Source organism: Bubalus kerabau, chromosome 1 (assembly GCF_029407905.1).
Source record: "Bubalus kerabau isolate K-KA32 ecotype Philippines breed swamp buffalo chromosome 1, PCC_UOA_SB_1v2, whole genome shotgun sequence".
Lineage (NCBI taxonomy): Eukaryota > Metazoa > Chordata > Mammalia > Artiodactyla > Bovidae > Bubalus > Bubalus kerabau.
The window spans coordinates 4,777,054-4,786,161 of NC_073624.1; positions in this window are offsets into that span (position 1 = coordinate 4,777,054).

The following is a 9,108-nucleotide window of genomic DNA, read 5'->3' on the forward strand; positions in this document are numbered from 1 at the left end:
CGCGACAGGCCCTGCGGCCCCACCCCGACGGTGCTCTGCTTCGTGCCCGGTCCCGGAGCCCTGCGGCAGTTGTACCAAGTGCCCCCTACCGCGCCATCCCTCCCCACTAAAGGCTGCGCCCAGGCACATTTCTCAAGACCCCGCCATGTGGACACAGGCTCCTCCCTGGTTCTCATGAAGGCTAACTAGGTCGAGGTCTTTAGCCTATTTTGCAGTTGAGAAAACCAAGGCTCAGAAGGTGAAAGAACCTGCCCAACGCCATACAATGAACAAACGGCAAAGCTAGACCTAACTCAGGCCTCCTGAGCGCATGGCACAACATCCCTCCAGCTTCTGGGATGCCCATGGGGCTCCCTGGCCCTTGCCCTCTCCACCAGACAGGGAAAGACAGTGTCGCTCCTCTCCTGTGTTCCCACGGCCTTTCCTGAAGCAAGGTCTTTATCACCAGAGGCCTGGCCTCACGTCTTCCTATAAATGTGTCCCGCGTGCATCACTGGGGGAGAGGAGAAGCAGAGCCTGGAGTCTCAGCATGGGAAGGAAGGGTGCTCAGGCCCCCTCCCCCCAGTGCTGTACAGAAGATGCAACTGAGGCCCGGGGGCCTCCCAGGCCCCCATCCAGGCTCTCTGTATGAGATTACCACCCCACCCCCCGCCCGTCAATGACAGAGCCAAAGCCCCTGCCGCCACCCCCCTCCCCCACCCCGCTGGTCTTAGTAATTCAGCCCGACACAGTGTAGGTCCACATTACCGTCCCCACTCAGAGACTGGAATCTGCACCTTAGCGTGGAGGGGGAGAGGTCTGGCTCAACCCCCCGCCCCCTCAAGGCCGGGGCTCTTTCTGCTGAATGCCCCAGGTGGGATGATTTGCCAAGCCCAGGCTGAGTAACCAATGAGCGTCTTTTGTGGCTCCAGGAGCAAGGAGAGCCTCATATGAGGTGTATTGACTGGGGAGGAGACACTGTCCAGGGAAAATCAACCAACGTTTCCCAAGCACGTACTGCACACCAGACATTACCCTCATCCTCGGGAGGCAGAGTCCTGCCCAGCAGCGCCCCCTGACTCTGAGCTCAGAATCGAGGGGTCAGAGACCTCTGACTGCCCCAGAGTACATCACCCCCAAGGCTGAGACCTGCATGACCCAGCGTGAACGACAGGCCAGGAAGGACCTGGTGGTTTCCACACCCTTGTAGAAACAACTGTGGACCCTGTCTGCTCCTTCCACCTCCACTGTCACCTCCCCAGCCCAGGACAACAGACACCTCCTGACTGGTCTGCCTGGGGCCACCCGGGTCACGGGGCAAGCCCGTCCTCCAGGTGGTGGCCAGGGTGACCCTTGGCATACCATGCGCCCTCCTGTGCTTGGAGGTCCTGTTGGTTCCCACTGCCCTGGGGATCAAGGCCAGAGCCTGGAATTCTTGGAGGACCGTCCCGCCTCTCCTCGTTCCCGCTTCTGACTGCCTTCACCTTGGGTTAGGCTCAGGGGTTACCCTCTGGGCATCTGATGACTTTTCCATGCGATGCCTCAAGCCAGGCATCCAGGGGTCCAGGACTGTGATGCAGTTCAGCACTACATTCCTGAGCTTAGTACACAATAGGTATGCGGTAAATATTTGGTTAAATGGATGGATAAATATCTGTCTCACAGGTGGGAAGGGATTCAATGCATTGTAAATATTGCCACACTGAGGCTTTCCTGGTGGCTCAGTGGTAAGGAATGTGTCTGCCAACGTAGATCCCTGGTTTGGGAAGATTCCACACGCCTCGGAGCAACTGAGCCCCTGAGTCACAACTATTAAGCCTGTGCTCTAGAGCCACGGAACCGCGACTACTGAGCCCACGGGCCGCAACTACTGAAGCCCGCACACTCCACAGCGCGGCTCTGCGACAAGAGAAGCCACCACAGAGAGAAGCCTGTGCGTGCAACGAGAGAGGAGCCCCTGCTGCCAGCAACTGGAGAAGAGCCCGTGCAGCAGTGAAGACTCAGCAGAGTCAAATAAATGAATACAATTATATAAAAAAAAAGCTGCCACACTGGACAGAGGCAGAACCACTGTCACTGCCCCTGGTGGAAATGCAGCAGAGAACCACCAGGATCCGTTCACATCCCGGTGGACAGGATGAAGGGCGGGTTCCCTAGCTGGAGGCTCTCGGGGGAGGGCACTGGCTTCGTGTGCTTGGCGCACTCAGGTGGGAAGAACTCAGCCACAGGCAGGGCCTCAGTGCAGAGGGAGGCTGGACTGTTCTGGATGTGGGTGGTAAGGGCAGTCCAAGGAGCGGGGCAGGAGGGGAGCTAGAAGAGGAGAGGCTGGGAGAAGTGGCCAGCCAGAAATGCCGGAGGTGGGGCTGGCTGGCTCAAGGAGGCCCAGTGCTGGGGGTGTAGTGGAGACCCAGGGGTCTTCTGTGCTTGGGCTAGTGACGGGCAGGGAGGGGCCCGGGGTGGGTGGGGGCTGGACAGGCAGGGGAGCAGGCAGGCCCCGAGGCTGGAATCTGAGGCAGAGGCCGGGAGGCAAACCATCCCAGCCCCCAAAGCAGGGGGCAACGGGGAGGCCGAAAACCAAGTTCGGCCCCTAAACGTGTTCCGCACAGCTCGCGGTCTGGGGGAAAAAACATAAAACCAAAACTGCCCACAGCCAGGGTTTCACAATGGAGACACTGACATAGAAGCCCTGATTTCGGGCTTCCTGGTTTCAAATGGCCGGGCCTCCTGGGCCTGCGGCCCCACGTGACCGCTGTGACTGGGATGCTGCCCCCACAGGCAGGCACGGGGTCTCCCGGTGCCCACCGGGCCCTCCACTGACTTATGGAGGCTCCTGCGCCAGGTAAGAGGTTGGGGACTGAGCAACCGTATGGCGGGGTGGGCCTGGGTTGGGCTCGTGTGTGCCTGGGACTCAGGGAAGGGAATGCCCTCCATTCAAGGGAACGGGAGACAGGGGTACCCATTCATGCACCCCCGAGGCTCCCAGAGTAACCTTGCTGCAAGAGCTGTGCCAGGCCTGATGGCATCAACCACATCCTCTCCTCCTTAAGGAGTCAAACTTCATCCCAGCCCTCCCCAACCAGTGGGAGGTCAGTACCTGGTACAGGACCCTGGTCAATAAGGGGTACCCACAGGGCTTTTCTTTCTGTTGCAGGAGGGAGCCCTGGGCAGAACGGGGGTCCACTGGACCTGCCATCAAGTCAGGTGACCTCTCGGGTCTTGGTCTGCCCATCGGTAAGATGGATGGGGTTGAGGCACATGGGAATGAGACCCCATAAAACCCTTCTGCAAGGAGATCAAACCAGTCAGTCCTAAAGGAAATCAACCCTAACTATTCATTAGGACTGATACTGAAGCTACAATACCTTGGCCACCTGATGTGAAGAGCCGACTCATTGAAAAAGAACCTAAGGCTAGGAAGGATTGGGGGCAGGAGGAGAAGGGGACAACAGAGGATGAGATGGTTGGATGGCATCACTGACTCGATGGACACGAGTCTGAGCCACCTCCATGAGATGGTGAAGGACAGGGAAGCCTGGCGTGCTGCAGTCCACGGAACGGCAAAGAGTCAGACACGACTGAGCGACTGAACATTAACAAAGCCCTCAGGGGCCACGTGCTCCCTGTAGCTGTGGCAGGGGCTCGTGACGCAGGTGTCTTTGATCCTTGAGGTATGACTGTGCTGAGGGGCTGGTCCGGAGGTTTTGTCTTCATGGTCAAGGTGCGAGGACTGGCAATGACCTTTAGGATGGGCTCAAGGCACTGGGACTTGGCGTCAGAAAGTCCTCCAGGGCTGGGAACTCCAGCCAGGATCTTTGGGGGTGAGGCCTGGGGTTGCTCGGAAGTATCTCAGGGACTCTGCAAACCCCTGGGCATGGCTCAGTCATGTGCCCACTACACAGATGGACAGCCTGACGCCTGGGAGCAGGATGGCAGGAAGTCTGTGCGGCCCTGGAACCCAGGCCTCCAGCCTTCTAGGCCACCAGGGGTAGGATAGGAGCAGGCAAGAGGCAGCCGCCAGCTCCGTGGACCTCTTGCTGGCGCTGACCTCAGCCAGCTGCACCCTGCCCGCTCGGAGGGGCACTTCCGCCCCCTGGTGGCAAAGGCTGGTGCTCCCCACAGCAGGCTGGGACTGTCCCTCCAGTTCGCTGGGGAATCCCAGCGGCCAGCGCTCTGCACTCTGGGGGCCTGGACAGCTGGGAGGGGCCTCACCCAGGCAGAGAGAACCCTGAGGGGAGTGCCTGGTGCGTGTCTCCTTTCTCTGAGATGGGCAGGACCCCCATGCTGAGGGGAGGTGGGACGAGACCATTCACACGGTCGTGCGGTGCACGCCAAAGGGTGGCTTGCTGCTGGCTGTGAGAGTCGCAGAAAGAGACTGGAGTCAGGGCTGAGCCCCCATCAGCCACGGTGACGCCAGCATCACTTGGCGACTAGACTGGTCATCTCCGAAGGCTTTGCAATGTGATGGTTCTCCACGACTGTCCCAAGGCTGGACAACCAGTCCTCAGGCTGGATGGGCACCAGGCCAGCAGAAGCAGCATGTACTATATAGTTCGTGAGTGGGGGGACTTTCAGAGGCGCCCCTGTGCCCAGCCTGGGGTGGGGGCACCACCACCAGAGGTGGGTGGGTCCTGCCCTCAAGGTTGTTGTTCGGTCACTAAGTCATGTCCCACTCTGTGACTCCATGGACTGCAGCATGCCAGACTCCCCTTCACCATCTCGTGGAGTTTGCTCAAATTCGTGTTCACTGAATCGGTGATGCGATCCAACCATCTCAGCCTGTGCCGCCTGCTTCTCCTTTTGCCTTCAGTCTTCAGACTTGGGAGCTTTTCTCTCTGGCTTCACCGTTGCCGCTGTTCAGTTGCTCAGTTGTGTCCGATTCTTTGAGACCCCACAGACTGCAGCACTCCAGGCTTTCCTGTAATTCACCATCTCCCAGAATTTCCTCAAACTCATGTCCACTGAGTCGGTGATGCCATCCAACCATCTCATCCTCTGTCGCCCTCTTCTCCTCCTGCCTTCAATCTTTCCCAGCATCAGAGTCTTTTCCAATGAGTCGGTTCTTCACATCAGGTGGCCGAAGTATTGGAGCTTCAGCTTCAGTCCTTCCGATGAATAGTCAGGGTTGATTTCCTTTAGGATGGAGTGATTTGATCTCCTTGCAGTCCAAGATGCTCCAGGGAAAAGTGTCCCTTCTGGTGGTTTCAGAGTCAGTACTGACTATTATTACCCCGTTTCAGAGATGGAGACAGTGAAGGTGAGTGGGGGTGAGCTGCCTGCTTAAGCTGTCAGCTAAGAAGCGTGGGGGCAGGGATGCTGTGCTGCTGGGGGGACAAAGCCCACCTCCCCAGTGCTTTAAAAACGCTGGAGACATTTATTGAGCACCTACTGCATGCCTGGCACTAGGCGCTGGGGACACAGCAGGGGACAAAAAAGCCAGGGTCTCTGCCGTCGGGGGGAGCTTACCATCCCCTCCGAGCTCTGCCATCTGCCATCTCCTGACATGTTCACGGTCCCCTCAAGCCTTCTACCAGCGGAGCTCCCGCCCCCAACCTGCTGCCCCCAGGACCCACCTGGAGCCCCTTCCCCAGACTAGTGGCCTCTGCCCTCTGCTCTCAGAACCCTCCCCTCCTCCTTCTGGATCTGGATCCCAGGCCTGGGGTGGGGTGGGGGCGGGCGTTCTGACCAGGAGATGTCCCTGTTCTTAGATCCCCAAACGGCACCCACTAGAGGCTCTGCCAAGCCTCAGGTTCCCATCTTCAACAACTGGTTCTCCAGGTCTCTCCCGGGACAGTGTTGTACAGCTCTTATTGTTATTCAGTCACTCAGTCGTGTCGAACTCTTTGCGACCCCAAGGACTGCAGTGTGCCAGGCTTCCCTGGCCTTCAGTATCTCTCAGAGTTTGCTGAAACTCCTGTCTGTTGAGTTGGTGATGCCATCCAACCATCTCATCCTCTGCCGCCCCCTTCTCCTTTTGCCCTCCATCTTTCCCAGCATCAGAGCCTTTTCCAATGAGTGGGCTCTTCGCATCAGGTGGCCAAAGTATTGGAGTTTTGGGTTTTTTGTGGAACCCTGATTCTGGTCTATAGGTAGGTCCCTGTGGTACAGTTAGGAGAGCAAAGCAGGAGAAATTCCAGGCTTCCCAGTCCTCCAAACTGGGTCTGCTCCCCACTCAGCCGCCTCCGCTGCAAGCCCCTATGCCCCCAAGTCTCAGGCTCCCCAGTAGAATGTCCCTCCCAGGGTGAGCGGGAGGATTGAATGAGCCTCCATAACTATAAGGAAGTCAATTTCAGTCTGTGGCAATTGGTGAAGGCAGCCCTGAGACACCAGGGCATCGCCTTCTCCAGACAGAGCCTGCACCCTGGCCCACCCAGACCCCGGCATTGACCTCTGCATCCGGGAAACCTCACAGCCAAATGTGGCAAGGTCGGGCCCCAACATCCAGCAAAGCGGAGACGCGTTCGTCCCCTACTCCCAGCTTGTCTAACAGGAGCACACAGACTCTAGGAGGCAGGAGGTGACAGGTAACTTCTGGCCAAGGCATTGTGGCCCCTGAACGCCAACAAAGCAGGAGGCCACTCTGCCTTTCTCAACCTGGATAAATGCAGCTCTGAGCCACATCCCCACTGTGTAGCCAGGTGGACCGGGGCCACGCCGGGCAGAGCTGGGTGGATTGGGCTTGATGTCCAGTTTTCTCTCCTCCCCAGGCACTTTCCTGGCCAGCAGCCTTTTCTTAGAAGAATCCTTGGAAAGAGCAAGGACTGCACAGGCAACCAGAGCTCAGACTAATGATGGGAAGCCCAGGAGAGGAGCCTGTGATCATGGACCAGGATTGGGAGGTCTGGGGGCTCCAAAAGGGTCTCTTCACTTACTTCTTCCAGGAATGACTAGTTCCAGGGGTGGTAAAGGTCAGTGGCGGGGGGAGAGCCTGCGTCCTTGACTTTGTAAATAAAGCCCACAGAGCCCAATGAGGAGGCAATGGTGGTGGGTCAGCTGGACTCTGCCGACTCTAAGGCCTTGCTCCCAGGGGAGGGGGAATCCACCCCACCCACCATCCTCCTGCTTCTGCAGGGACGTGCGTCCGTCCACCAGGTGATACATTTAATGCAGGAGAAGCTGCTGCTGAGATTCGCTGGGAGGTGTGAAGGGGAGCCCCCCACCCTTCCAGCAACAGGGACCCCTTACTGAGGGCTGGCCCTGGCTGGGCTGGCCCATGGTCCCCAGCTGGGGACCTGATTCTCTGCCAGCAGGGCGGTCTGATTCCCCCACCACAGTGGACATGGAGGCCCCAGGTCCTGATGTCACCTGGCCGGTCATAGCCCAGGATGGACGCTGGAGTCCCCATTCCAGTCCTGGCTTCCTTCATAATGGGCTGTGGACTGAACACTGGTCTGTTCCTGGGAGAGGCTGGGACCCTCCTCACGCAAAGCCTGGGCAGGTAGCGCCCCTCCCCCACTGACCCCCGGCCCCTGCTGTACCCCCCGGCCCTGCTGGATCAGCAAGCACAGGTCTGGCCCCTGCCCCTGGAACCTGCCCACCTCTGGGCCCTGAAGGCCTGAGGACTCCAGACTTCACCACCTCCCCTTCCCCTGACCTGGCCTCCTGGCCTCTCAGTCTATAGGACTCCACCCCACCGCTGGCCGATCGAGCCACTCTGCCACCCAGACATGACCTACCCATCGGCTCCGAGGCTTCCGCGGAGGCCCCAGCCTGCGGGATGAGCTCCAAATTTCCAGCGAGGTGGCCAAGACTCCTACAGACCTCGGCCGCTGCTCCTCGGTCTCCACTGCAACTCCTACGAAGCCCCTCCAGGCCCCCTCCTGGAGCCACCCCCACCCCCACCTCCGCTAGGAGACAAAGCAACCACTGTTCCCAGTCTTTCTGCCTGCTTCCCACCTCCGGGCCTCTACCCAGCCTCTGCCCTAGGCCTGGGTGCCCCGTCCCTTCCCTCCAACTCATCTCTTGTACAGTGATTATATTAATAGTAAAAGGCAGGAGAGAGCTGTGATTTGGGGTGTGGACTCTGGAGCCAGCCGGCCTGGGCTGGATGGTGGCTTTACCGGTTAACAGCTGACTGTCTTGAGCTAATCATCGCTCCTCTGTTTAACTGTGCCTCGGTTTCCTCATCTGTAAGACGAGTCAGAAGAACACCTTCCCCCACAGGGATCCCAAGACTGTAAATGCATTCAGTGATGTCAGAGGCTCAGGGTGGGCCTGGCGCACAGTAGGTGGTCATCAACATTAGCAGTCATCACCAGCTGGCCTCTTGCTCTCCATGCCCATTCCTCCAGCGTCCCCTGGATCCCAGGCCCCCAGGATCTTTCTCCCCTCAACCCAGCTCAGCCAACAATCCCCAGGCTGCGCCCCGCCTCTCCTTGTGAGGATCTCGGGACTGGGCCTGCCTCCTCCATCAGACGCCCCCCGAGGCTAAGGCTCCTCCAGGCAGAGGAGCAAATGCCCAGCGGACACCGACAAAGACTTCCCTCTCGACCTAGCTTTAATCAGTCTCCTTGGAGCTCTCTGCTGGATGAGGGCTGACCTTGGGCTCCACTCGCTGTCCTTGCAGAATCCACTTTGAGCAAGAATTCTGAGTCAGTTTAGTGAAAACCCCCCACCCCTGCTATCTGAGCTCCCCTTGTCTCACCACTTGGCTGGCCTTCAGCTAGAATTCAGTGGAGGGGGTCAACAACAGTCCCCCTTCCCCGGATGTCTCCTCTTCCAGCTTTCCCATCCACTGACCCTCACCCTGCTCCTTGGCTACAAACCCCCACTTGTCCTTGTTCACGATACACTGAGCTCAGTCGCTCAGTCATACCCAAGTCTCTGCGACCCCATGGACTGCAGCCCACTAGGCTCCTCTGTCCATGGGATTTCCCAGGCAAGAACACTGGAGTGGGTTGCCATTTCCTCCTCCAGGGGATCTTCCCGACCCAGGGATCGAGCCCATGACTCCTGCTTGGCAGGTAGATTCTTGACCACTGAGTTACCTGAGAAGACTTGCTGAAGCGGGAGTCAGGTCCAGTCACTTCCCTCACCACTGCAAGACTCAATCTGAGATTCAGAAATGCAAAAAACTTTGAAAACTCAGATGTTTGTCAGGGCTCATTTAGCCACAAAACCTGATCTGACCAG